Genomic DNA, 12,373 nt, shown 5'->3' with positions numbered 1-12,373 from the left:
AACACTGTCTGGATAGATACACTGGGCTGCTATACTCTGAATCCTGTTGTCCCAGTACTGGCCTGGACTAAAAGTACTGTCTGGATAGATACACTGGGCTTCTAGCTAATCCCAGTCCATTATCTATTGTCCTGGGCTTCTAGCCCCCAGTACTGTCTGGAAGACCAGATTTTGTAGACACACTGGGCTTCTAGCTGGTCTTCTGGAAGACACTGGGCTTCTAGCTATATCCCAGTACTGTCTGGATAGATACACTGTATATCCCAGTACTGTCTGGCATAGCAAGTGCCATGCACTAGTTGATCTCTCTCTCTCTCTCTGTGATGAGCAGCAGGTATAGCTATCCTCACTGTGTTACATGGACAAAATCATGCTGAATGGAATGAACAGAGGCCTTTGTTTTCCCCCAGAGTGGGATAGACACTGGGCTTCTCAGCTACTATCCCAGTACATTGTCTGGGGATTGACCAACAGGGCAAGTGCCATGCCCAGTACTGTCTGATAGACCCATTATCACTGGGCTTCTAGCTAAATCCCATGTTGGGGTGTGTTGGTGTACTGTCATGGCTCTGGATAGACACACTGGGCTTCTAGCTATATCCCAGTACTGTCTGGGATAGACGCACTGGGCTTCTAGCTATATCCCAGTACTGTCTGGCATAGATACACTGGGCTTCTAGCCATCACATACTGTATCCCAGTACTGTCTGGATAGACACACTGGGCTTCTAGCTCATATCCCAGTACTGTCTGGATAGACACACTGGGCTTCTAGCTATATCCCAGTACTGTCTGGATAGATGCACTGGGCTTCTAGCTATATCCCAGTACTGTCTGGATAGATACACTGGGCTTCTAGCTATATCCCAGTACTGTCTGGATAGATACACTGGGCTTCTAGCTATATCCCAGTACTGTCTGGATAGATACACTGGGCTTCTAGCTATATCCCAGTACTGTCTGGATAGACACACTGGGCTTCTAGCTATATCCCAGTACTGTCTGGATAGATACACTGGGCTTCTAGCTATATCCCAGTACTGTCTGGATAGATACACTGGGCTTCTAGCTATATCCCAGTACTGTCTGGGCTTCTAGCTATAGGCTTCTAGCTATATCCCAGCTACCCAGTACTGGATAGATACACTAATAGCTATATCCCAGTACTGTCTGGATAGACACACTGGGCTTCTAGCTATATCCCAGTACTGTCTGGATAGATACACTGGGCTTCTAGCTATATCCCAGTACTGTCTGGATAGATGCACTGGGCTTCTAGCTATATCCCAGTACTGTCTGGATAGATGCACTAAGCTTCTAGCTATATCCCAGTACTGTCTGGATAGCCATATCTTCTGGATACACTGTCTGGATGCACTTTCTAGCTATATCCCAGTACTGTCTGGATAGATACACTAGGCTTCTAGCTATCCCAGTACTGTCTGGATAGATACACTAGCTATATCCCAGTACTGTCTGGATAGATAGCTTCTAGCTATCCCAGTACTGTCTGGATAGATACACTAGGCTTCTAGCTATATCCCAGTACTGTCTGGATAGATACACTGGGCTTCTAGCTATATCCCAGTACTGTCTGGATAGATACACTAAGCTTATAGCTATATCCCAGTACTGTCTGGATAGATACACTGGGCTTCTAGCTATATCCCAGTACTGTCTGGATAGATACACTGCTTATAGCTACCCAGTACTGTCTAGCTATGTCCCAGTACTGTCTGGATAGATACACTAGGCTAATAGCTATGTCCCAGTACTGTCTGGATAGATGCACTAAGCTTCTAGCTATATCCCAGTACTGTCTGGATAGATGCACTATATCCCCAGTACTGTCTGGATAGATACACTAAGCTTCTAGCTATGTCCCAGTACTGTCTGGATAGATACACTATATCCCAGTACTGTCTGGATAAATACACTAGGCTTCTAGCTACCCAGTACTGTCTGGCACTTTCTAGCTATATCCCAGTACTGTCTGGATAGATACACTAAGCTTATAGCTATATCCCAGTACTGTCTGGATAGATACACTGTGTGTGTCCCAGTACTGTCTGGATAGATACCCACTAGATGCACTAAGCTTAGCTATATCCCAGTACTGTCTGGATAGATACACTGTGGCTGTGTCCCAGTACTGTCTGGATAGATACACTGGGCTTCTAGCCCAGTACTGTCTCACTGTAGTACTGTCTGGATAGATACACTGTCTGGCACTATAGCTATGTCCCAGTACTGTCTGGAAGATACACGCCCACACACGCACACACCCAGTACTGCACACACGCACACACGCACACACGCACACACGCACCCAGCACACACGCACGCACACGCACACGCACACGCCCACACACGCACGCGCACGCACACATGGGAGCACACACTCACATACACAGAGACACTCACAAGGACATCAACAGAGACACGGACACACACACAGATAGCATGACGTTCACACACAGATAGCATGACACACAGATAGCATGACGTTCACACACAGATAGCATGACACACAGATAGCATGACGTTCACACACAGATAGCATGACGTTCACACACAGATAGCATGACGTTCACACACAGATAGCATGACGTTCACACACAGATAGCATGACACACAGATAGCATGACGTTCACACACAGATAGCATGACACACAGATAGCATGACGTTCACACACAGATAGCATGACGTTCACACACAGATAGCATGACGTTCACACACAGATAGCATGACACACAGATAGCATGACGTTCACACACAGATAGCATGACGTTCACACACAGATAGCATGACACACAGATAGCATGACGTTCACACACAGATAGCATGACGTTCACACACAGATAGCATGACGTTCACACACAGATAGCATGACGCACAGATAGCATGACGTTCACACACAGATAGCATGACGCACAGATAGCATGACGTTCACACACAGATAGCATGACGCACAGATAGCATGACGTTCACACACAGATAGCATGACACACAGATAGCATGACGCACAGATAGCATGACGTTCACACACAGATAGCATGACACACAGATAGCATGACACACAGATAGCATGACGTTCACACACAGATAGCATGACGTTCACACACAGATAGCATGACACACAGATAGCATGACGTTCACACACAGATAGCATGACACACAGATAGCATGACGTTCACACACAGATAGCATGACGTTCACACACAGATAGCATGACACACAGATAGCATGACATTCACACACAGATAGCATGACGTTCACACACAGATAGCATGACGTTCACACACAGATAGCATGACGTTCACTGTGCCCCTACTTTTAGAAAGCCCCGTGTCAGCATTAACCGCCAGGGCTGTCACTGTTGGTCAGGCCTGAGCAGGGATGTACAAAATCACCTGCAGCAGTAGCTATCTGGAATGGATAAACGGATCCCCCTCTAAGTCTGTGTGTCCCTGGTGCACAGAGTTAGTCGGGGGTTTCTAGTCTAAATGCCATAAAATGTTGAGGTTCAGCGATCGGAAATTGGCGGGATGCAGATAGCAGAATTTTCTCTGTGAGATACGGGCAATAAAAAATAATGGAATTTTATAGCTGCATTCTGTGTTTGTATATACTATTGCTACTATATTATGGCTTTGTAATCAAGTGCTGCTATACTTAATCATGAAAAATCCTATTATATTAATTCCATTATCTCAAACCATCACTCAGTTGACTCTCTCTCTCTCTCTCTCTGTGTGAGCAGCAGGTATTGAACACAGCATGTGGTCAGCTCTAATCTATCGTCACCGCTGTGTTTATCCTGTTGTCCCTTAGGCCTGGCTATTGTCCATATGGACCACAAGGTCAGAAACAGTTGACTATAACAATGCCCATCCCCCTGATAACACCATCCACAAATAGACTATTGTCCCTCTGATCCCCCAGAGTAGGTCTTTGGAAGAGCGTTCCTGCCCTTCTAGATTTTGTACTTTTTTGGTCATTTAGAAGACACTCTTATCCAGAGTAACTTACATTAGTAAGTGTTGTCATTTGGTCCCCCTGTGGGATTCGAACCCACAACCCTGGCATTGCAAGTGCCATGCTCTACCAACTGAGCCGTACAGGACCCACTAACTGATGCCCTGTCAGCCCGTTGGCTTGCCTGTGTATGTGTGTGTTGGTCTACGTGTATGTTGGGGTGTGTTGGTGTACGTGTGTGTTGGGGTGTGTTGGTCTACGTGTATGTTGTGTTGGGGTGTGTTGGTGTACGTGTGTGTGTTGGTCTACGTGTATGTTGTGTTGGGGTGTTGGAGTGGCTGCCCCCTCTCTCCCCACTTCAGGCTCTTTTTGAGCGGATCCCAGATTGTTCAGGGAACTCAGTCCTACGGACGGACGGATGGATGGAATCCGCTGTCTCTTGTCCTCACTGAGTGGCATGGACAAAATGGCATGCTGAATGGAATGAACAGAGGCCTTTGTTTTGATGGGATAGATAGTCAAAGGCCATCACATACTGTATCCTCATTGTTCAACTGCTGCTTGACCAACAGCAGTAGTGTATTATTCATATGTATGCTGTTGAAGCAGGACAGTCATTATCACTCATCATTCTAGGTTCTAAACTCAACCTGTTATCATGGCTCTGGATAGACACACTGGGCTTCTAGCTATATCCCAGTACTGTCTGGATAGATGCACTGGGCTTCTAGCTATATCCCAGTACTGTCTGGATAGATACACTGGGCTTCTAGCTATATCCCAGTACTGTCTGGATAGACACACTGGGCTTCTAGCTATATCCCAGTACTGTCTGGATAGACACACTGGGCTTCTAGCTATATCCCAGTACTGTCTGGATAGACACACTGGGCTTCTAGCTATATCCCAGTACTGTCTGGATAGATACACTGGGCTTCTAGCTATATCCCAGTACTGTCTGGATAGACACACTGGGCTTCTAGCTATATCCCAGTACTGTCTGGATAGACACACTGGGCTTCTAGCTATATCCCAGTACTGTCTGGATAGATACACTGGGCTTCTAGCTATATCCCAGTACTGTCTGGATAGACACACTGGGCTTCTAGCTATATCCCAGTACTGTCTGGATAGATACACTGGGCTTCTAGCTATATCCCAGTACTGTCTAGATACACTGGGCCCCAGTACTGTCTGGATAGACACACTGGGCTTCTAGCTATATCCCAGTACTGTCTGGATAGATACACTGGGCTTCTAGCTATATCCCAGTACTGTCTGGATTGATATACTAGGCTTCTAGCTATATCCCAGTACTGTCTGGATAGACACACTGGGCTTCTAGCTATATCCCAGTACTGTCTGGATAGATACACTGGGCTTCTAGCTATATCCCAGTACTGTCTGGATAGACACACTGGGCTTCTAGCTATATCCCAGTACTGTCTGGATAGACACACTGGGCTTCTAGCTATATCCCAGTACTGTCTGGATAGACACACTGGGCTTCTAGCTATATCCCAGTACTGTCTGGATAGACACACTGGGCTTCTAGCTATATCCCAGTACTGTCTGGATAGATGCACTAAGCTTCTAGCTATATCCCAGTACTGTCTGGATAGATACACTGGGCTTCTAGCTATATCCCAGTACTGTCTGGATAGATACACTAGGCTTCTAGCTATGTCCCAGTACTGTCTGGATAGATACACTGGGCTTCTAGCTATATCCCAGTACTGTCTGGATAGATGCACTAAGCTTCTAGCTATATCCCAGTACTGTCTGGATAGATACACTGGGCTTCTAGCTATATCCCAGTACTGTCTGGATAGATACACTGGGCTTCTAGCTATATCCCAGTACTGTCTGGATAGATACACTAAGCTTATAGCTATATCCCAGTACTGTCTGGATAGATACACTAAGCTTATAGCTATATCCCAGTACTGTCTGGATAGATACACTGTGTGTGTCCCAGTACTGTCTGGATAGATACACTAGGCTAATAGCTATGTCCCAGTACTGTCTGGATAGATGCACTAAGCTTCTAGCTATATCCCAGTACTGTCTGGATAGATGCACTAAGCTTATAGCTATATCCCAGTACTGTCTGGATAGATACACTAAGCTTCTAGCTATGTCCCAGTACTGTCTGGATAGATACACTAGGCTAATAGCTATATCCCAGTACTGTCTGGATAAATACACTAGGCTTCTAGCTATGTCCCAGTACTGTCTGGATAGATACACTGGGCTTCTAGCTATATCCCAGTACTGTCTGGATAGATACACTAAGCTTATAGCTATATCCCAGTACTGTCTGGATAGATACACTGTGTGTGTCCCAGTACTGTCTGGATAGATACACTAGGCTAATAGCTATGTCCCAGTACTGTCTGGATAGATGCACTAAGCTTATAGCTATATCCCAGTACTGTCTGGATAGATACACTGGGCTTCTAGCTATATCCCAGTACTGTCTGGATAGATACACTGGGCTTCTAGCTATATCCCAGTACTGTCTGGATAAATACACTGTGTGTGTCCCAGTACTGTCTGGATAGATACACTAGGCTAATAGCTATGTCCCAGTACTGTCTGGAAAGATACACTGTGTGTGTCCCAGTACTGTCTGGATAGATACACTGGGCTTCTAGCTATGTCTCAGTACTGTCTGGATACACGCACACACGCACACACGCACACACGCACACACGCACACACGCACACACGCACACACGCACACACGCACGCACACGCACACGCACACACACACGCACGCGCACGCACACATGGGAGCACACACTCACATACACAGAGACACTCACAAGGACATCAACAGAGACACGGACACACACACAGATAGCATGACGTTCACACACAGATAGCATGACACACAGATAGCATGACGTTCACACACAGATAGCATGACACACAGATAGCATGACGTTCACACACAGATAGCATGACGTTCACACACAGATAGCATGACGTTCACACACAGATAGCATGACGTTCACACACAGATAGCATGACACACAGATAGCATGACGTTCACACACAGATAGCATGACACACAGATAGCATGACGTTCACACACAGATAGCATGACGTTCACACACAGATAGCATGACGTTCACACACAGATAGCATGACACACAGATAGCATGACGTTCACACACAGATAGCATGACGTTCACACACAGATAGCATGACACACAGATAGCATGACGTTCACACACAGATAGCATGACGTTCACACACAGATAGCATGACGTTCACACACAGATAGCATGACGCACAGATAGCATGACGTTCACACACAGATAGCATGACGCACAGATAGCATGACGTTCACACACAGATAGCATGACGCACAGATAGCATGACGTTCACACACAGATAGCATGACACACAGATAGCATGACGCACAGATAGCATGACGTTCACACACAGATAGCATGACACACAGATAGCATGACACACAGATAGCATGACGTTCACACACAGATAGCATGACGTTCACACACAGATAGCATGACACACAGATAGCATGACGTTCACACACAGATAGCATGACACACAGATAGCATGACGTTCACACACAGATAGCATGACGTTCACACACAGATAGCATGACACACAGATAGCATGACATTCACACACAGATAGCATGACGTTCACACACAGATAGCATGACGTTCACACACAGATAGCATGACGTTCACTGTGCCCCCTACTTTTAGAAAGCCCCGTGTCAGCATTAACCGCCAGGGCTGTCACTGTTGGTCAGGCCTGAGCAGGGATGTACAAAATCACCTGCAGCAGTAGCTATCTGGAATGGATAAACGGATCCCCCTCTAAGTCTGTGTGTCCCTGGTGCACAGAGTTAGTCGGGGGTTTCTAGTCTAAATGCCATAAAATGTTGAGGTTCAGCGATCGGAAATTGGCGGGATGCAGATAGCAGAATTTTCTCTGTGAGATACGGGCAATAAAAAATAATGGAATTTTATAGCTGCATTCTGTGTTTGTATATACTATTGCTACTATATTATGGCTTTGTAATCAAGTGCTGCTATACTTAATCATGAAAAATCCTATTATATTAATTCCATTATCTCAAACCATCACTCAGTTGACTCTCTCTCTCTCTCTCTGTGTGAGCAGCAGGTATTGAACACAGCATGTGGTCAGCTCTAATCTATCGTCACCGCTGTGTTTATCCTGTTGTCCCTTAGGCCTGGCTATTGTCCATATGGACCACAAGGTCAGAAACAGTTGACTATAACAATGCCCATCCCCCTGATAACACCATCCACAAATAGACTATTGTCCCTCTGATCCCCCAGAGTAGGTCTTTGGAAGAGCGTTCCTGCCCTTCTAGATTTTGTACTTTTTTGGTCATTTAGAAGACACTCTTATCCAGAGTAACTTACATTAGTAAGTGTTGTCATTTGGTCCCCCTGTGGGATTCGAACCCACAACCCTGGCATTGCAAGTGCCATGCTCTACCAACTGAGCCGTACAGGACCCACTAACTGATGCCCTGTCAGCCCGTTGGCTTGCCTGTGTATGTGTGTGTTGGTCTACGTGTATGTTGGGGTGTGTTGGTGTACGTGTGTGTTGGGGTGTGTTGGTCTACGTGTATGTTGTGTTGGGGTGTGTTGGTGTACGTGTGTGTGTTGGTCTACGTGTATGTTGTGTTGGGGTGTTGGAGTGGCTGCCCCCTCTCTCCCCACTTCAGGCTCTTTTTGAGCGGATCCCAGATTGTTCAGGGAACTCAGTCCTACGGACGGACGGATGGATGGAATCCGCTGTCTCTTGTCCTCACTGAGTGGCATGGACAAAATGGCATGCTGAATGGAATGAACAGAGGCCTTTGTTTTGATGGGATAGATAGTCAAAGGCCATCACATACTGTATCCTCATTGTTCAACTGCTGCTTGACCAACAGCAGTAGTGTATTATTCATATGTATGCTGTTGAAGCAGGACAGTCATTATCACTCATCATTCTAGGTTCTAAACTCAACCTGTTATCATGGCTCTGGATAGACACACTGGGCTTCTAGCTATATCCCAGTACTGTCTGGATAGATGCACTGGGCTTCTAGCTATATCCCAGTACTGTCTGGATAGATACACTGGGCTTCTAGCTATATCCCAGTACTGTCTGGATAGACACACTGGGCTTCTAGCTATATCCCAGTACTGTCTGGATAGACACACTGGGCTTCTAGCTATATCCCAGTACTGTCTGGATAGACACACTGGGCTTCTAGCTATATCCCAGTACTGTCTGGATAGATACACTGGGCTTCTAGCTATATCCCAGTACTGTCTGGATAGACACACTGGGCTTCTAGCTATATCCCAGTACTGTCTGGATAGACACACTGGGCTTCTAGCTATATCCCAGTACTGTCTGGATAGATACACTGGGCTTCTAGCTATATCCCAGTACTGTCTGGATAGACACACTGGGCTTCTAGCTATATCCCAGTACTGTCTGGATAGATACACTGGGCTTCTAGCTATATCCCAGTACTGTCTGGATAGATACACTGGGCTTCTAGCTATATCCCAGTACTGTCTGGATAGACACACTGGGCTTCTAGCTATATCCCAGTACTGTCTGGATAGATACACTGGGCTTCTAGCTATATCCCAGTACTGTCTGGATTGATATACTAGGCTTCTAGCTATATCCCAGTACTGTCTGGATAGACACACTGGGCTTCTAGCTATATCCCAGTACTGTCTGGATAGATACACTGGGCTTCTAGCTATATCCCAGTACTGTCTGGATAGACACACTGGGCTTCTAGCTATATCCCAGTACTGTCTGGATAGACACACTGGGCTTCTAGCTATATCCCAGTACTGTCTGGATAGACACACTGGGCTTCTAGCTATATCCCAGTACTGTCTGGATAGACACACTGGGCTTCTAGCTATATCCCAGTACTGTCTGGATAGATGCACTAAGCTTCTAGCTATATCCCAGTACTGTCTGGATAGATACACTGGGCTTCTAGCTATATCCCAGTACTGTCTGGATAGATACACTAGGCTTCTAGCTATGTCCCAGTACTGTCTGGATAGATACACTGGGCTTCTAGCTATATCCCAGTACTGTCTGGATAGATGCACTAAGCTTCTAGCTATATCCCAGTACTGTCTGGATAGATACACTGGGCTTCTAGCTATATCCCAGTACTGTCTGGATAGATACACTGGGCTTCTAGCTATATCCCAGTACTGTCTGGATAGATACACTAAGCTTATAGCTATATCCCAGTACTGTCTGGATAGATACACTAAGCTTATAGCTATATCCCAGTACTGTCTGGATAGATACACTGTGTGTGTCCCAGTACTGTCTGGATAGATACACTAGGCTAATAGCTATGTCCCAGTACTGTCTGGATAGATGCACTAAGCTTCTAGCTATATCCCAGTACTGTCTGGATAGATGCACTAAGCTTATAGCTATATCCCAGTACTGTCTGGATAGATACACTAAGCTTCTAGCTATGTCCCAGTACTGTCTGGATAGATACACTAGGCTAATAGCTATATCCCAGTACTGTCTGGATAAATACACTAGGCTTCTAGCTATGTCCCAGTACTGTCTGGATAGATACACTGGGCTTCTAGCTATATCCCAGTACTGTCTGGATAGATACACTAAGCTTATAGCTATATCCCAGTACTGTCTGGATAGATACACTGTGTGTGTCCCAGTACTGTCTGGATAGATACACTAGGCTAATAGCTATGTCCCAGTACTGTCTGGATAGATGCACTAAGCTTATAGCTATATCCCAGTACTGTCTGGATAGATACACTGGGCTTCTAGCTATATCCCAGTACTGTCTGGATAGATACACTGGGCTTCTAGCTATATCCCAGTACTGTCTGGATAAATACACTGTGTGTGTCCCAGTACTGTCTGGATAGATACACTAGGCTAATAGCTATGTCCCAGTACTGTCTGGAAAGATACACTGTGTGTGTCCCAGTACTGTCTGGATAGATACACTGGGCTTCTAGCTATGTCTCAGTACTGTCTGGATAGATACACTGTGTGTGTCCCAGTACTGTCTGGATAGATACACTGGGCTTCTAGCTATATCCCAGTACTGTCTGGATAGATACACTGGGCTTCTAGCTATATCCCAGTACTGTCTGGATAGATACACTAGGCTTCTAGCTATATCCCAGTACTGTCTGGATAGATACACTGGGCTTCTAGCTATATCCCAGTACTGTCTGGATAGATACACTAGGCTTCTAGCTATATCCCAGTACTGTCTGGATTGATATACTAGGCTTCTAGCTATGTCTCAGTACTGTCTGGATAGATACACTAGGCTTCTAGCTATATCCCAGTACTGTCTGGATTGATATACTAGGCTTCTAGCTATGTCTCAGTACTGTCTAGATAGATACACTAGGCTTCTAGCTATGTCTCAGTACTGTCTGGATAGATACACTAGGCTTCTAGCTATGTCTCAGTACTGTTTGGATAGATACACTAGGCTTTTAGCTATGTCTCAGTACTGTCTGGATAGATACACTAGGCTTCTAGCTATGTCTCAGTACTGTCTGGATAGATACACTAGGCTTCTAGCTATGTCTCAGTATTGTCTGGATAGATACACTAGGCTAATAGCTATGTCCAAGTACTGTCTGGAAAGATACACTGTGCGTATCCCAGTACTGTCTGGATAGATACACTAGGCTAATAGCTATGTCCCAGTACTGTCTGGATAGATACAATAGGCTAATAGCTATATCCCAGTACTGTCTGGATAGATACACTAGGCTAATAGCTATATCCCAGTAGTCTGGATAGATACACTAGGCTTCTAGCTATGTCCCTGTACTGTCTGGATAGGTACACTAGGCTAATACCTATGTCCCAGTACGGTAGATGCATGGCCGTATATCCCAGAGGAAGTGGGCTGGAACAGAACCCAACACAGGACGTGGGCTGGAACGAAACCCAATAGAGGAAGTGCACGGGAATGGGACCCAACAGTGGAAGTGGACTGGAACAGAGCCCAACAGTGGAAGTGGGCTGGAACAGAACCCAACAGTGGAAGTGGGCTGGAACAGAACCCAACAGAAGAAGTGGGCTGGAACAGAACCCAACAGTGGAAGTGGGCTGGAACAGAACCCAACAGTGGAAGTGGGCTGGAACAGAACCCAACAGTGGAAGTGGGCTGGAACAGAACCCAACAGTGGAAGTGGGCTGGAACAGAACCCAACAGTGGAAGTGGGCTGGAACAGAACCCAACAGTGGAAGTAGACTGGAACAGAACCCAACAGAGGAAGTAGACTGGAACAGAACCCAACAGAGGAAGTAGACTGGAACAGAACCCAACAG

General features: G+C 45.9%; 1 protein-coding gene and 2 non-coding genes across 16 annotated transcripts in view; 1 reads left to right on the top strand and 2 right to left on the bottom strand.

Annotated features, from left to right (window-relative positions):
* The window catches only part of LOC118389794 (actin-binding LIM protein 3-like), a 199,701-nt gene that overhangs the window by 15,457 nt on the left and 171,871 nt on the right, over window positions 1-12,373 (top strand). The window lies entirely within an intron of this gene.
* trnaa-ugc (transfer RNA alanine (anticodon UGC)) lies at window positions 4,053-4,129 on the bottom strand. Its single transcript has one exon. It is a non-coding gene; the product is annotated as a tRNA-Ala (tRNA).
* Window positions 8,435-8,511, bottom strand: trnaa-ugc (transfer RNA alanine (anticodon UGC)). The gene has a single exon. It is a non-coding gene; the product is annotated as a tRNA-Ala (tRNA).

Source organism: Oncorhynchus keta, chromosome 11, assembly GCF_023373465.1.
Source record: "Oncorhynchus keta strain PuntledgeMale-10-30-2019 chromosome 11, Oket_V2, whole genome shotgun sequence".
NCBI lineage: Eukaryota > Metazoa > Chordata > Actinopteri > Salmoniformes > Salmonidae > Oncorhynchus > Oncorhynchus keta.
Note: the sequence above shows the minus strand (reverse complement) of the source record. Positions and strands in the feature narration are given on the sequence as shown.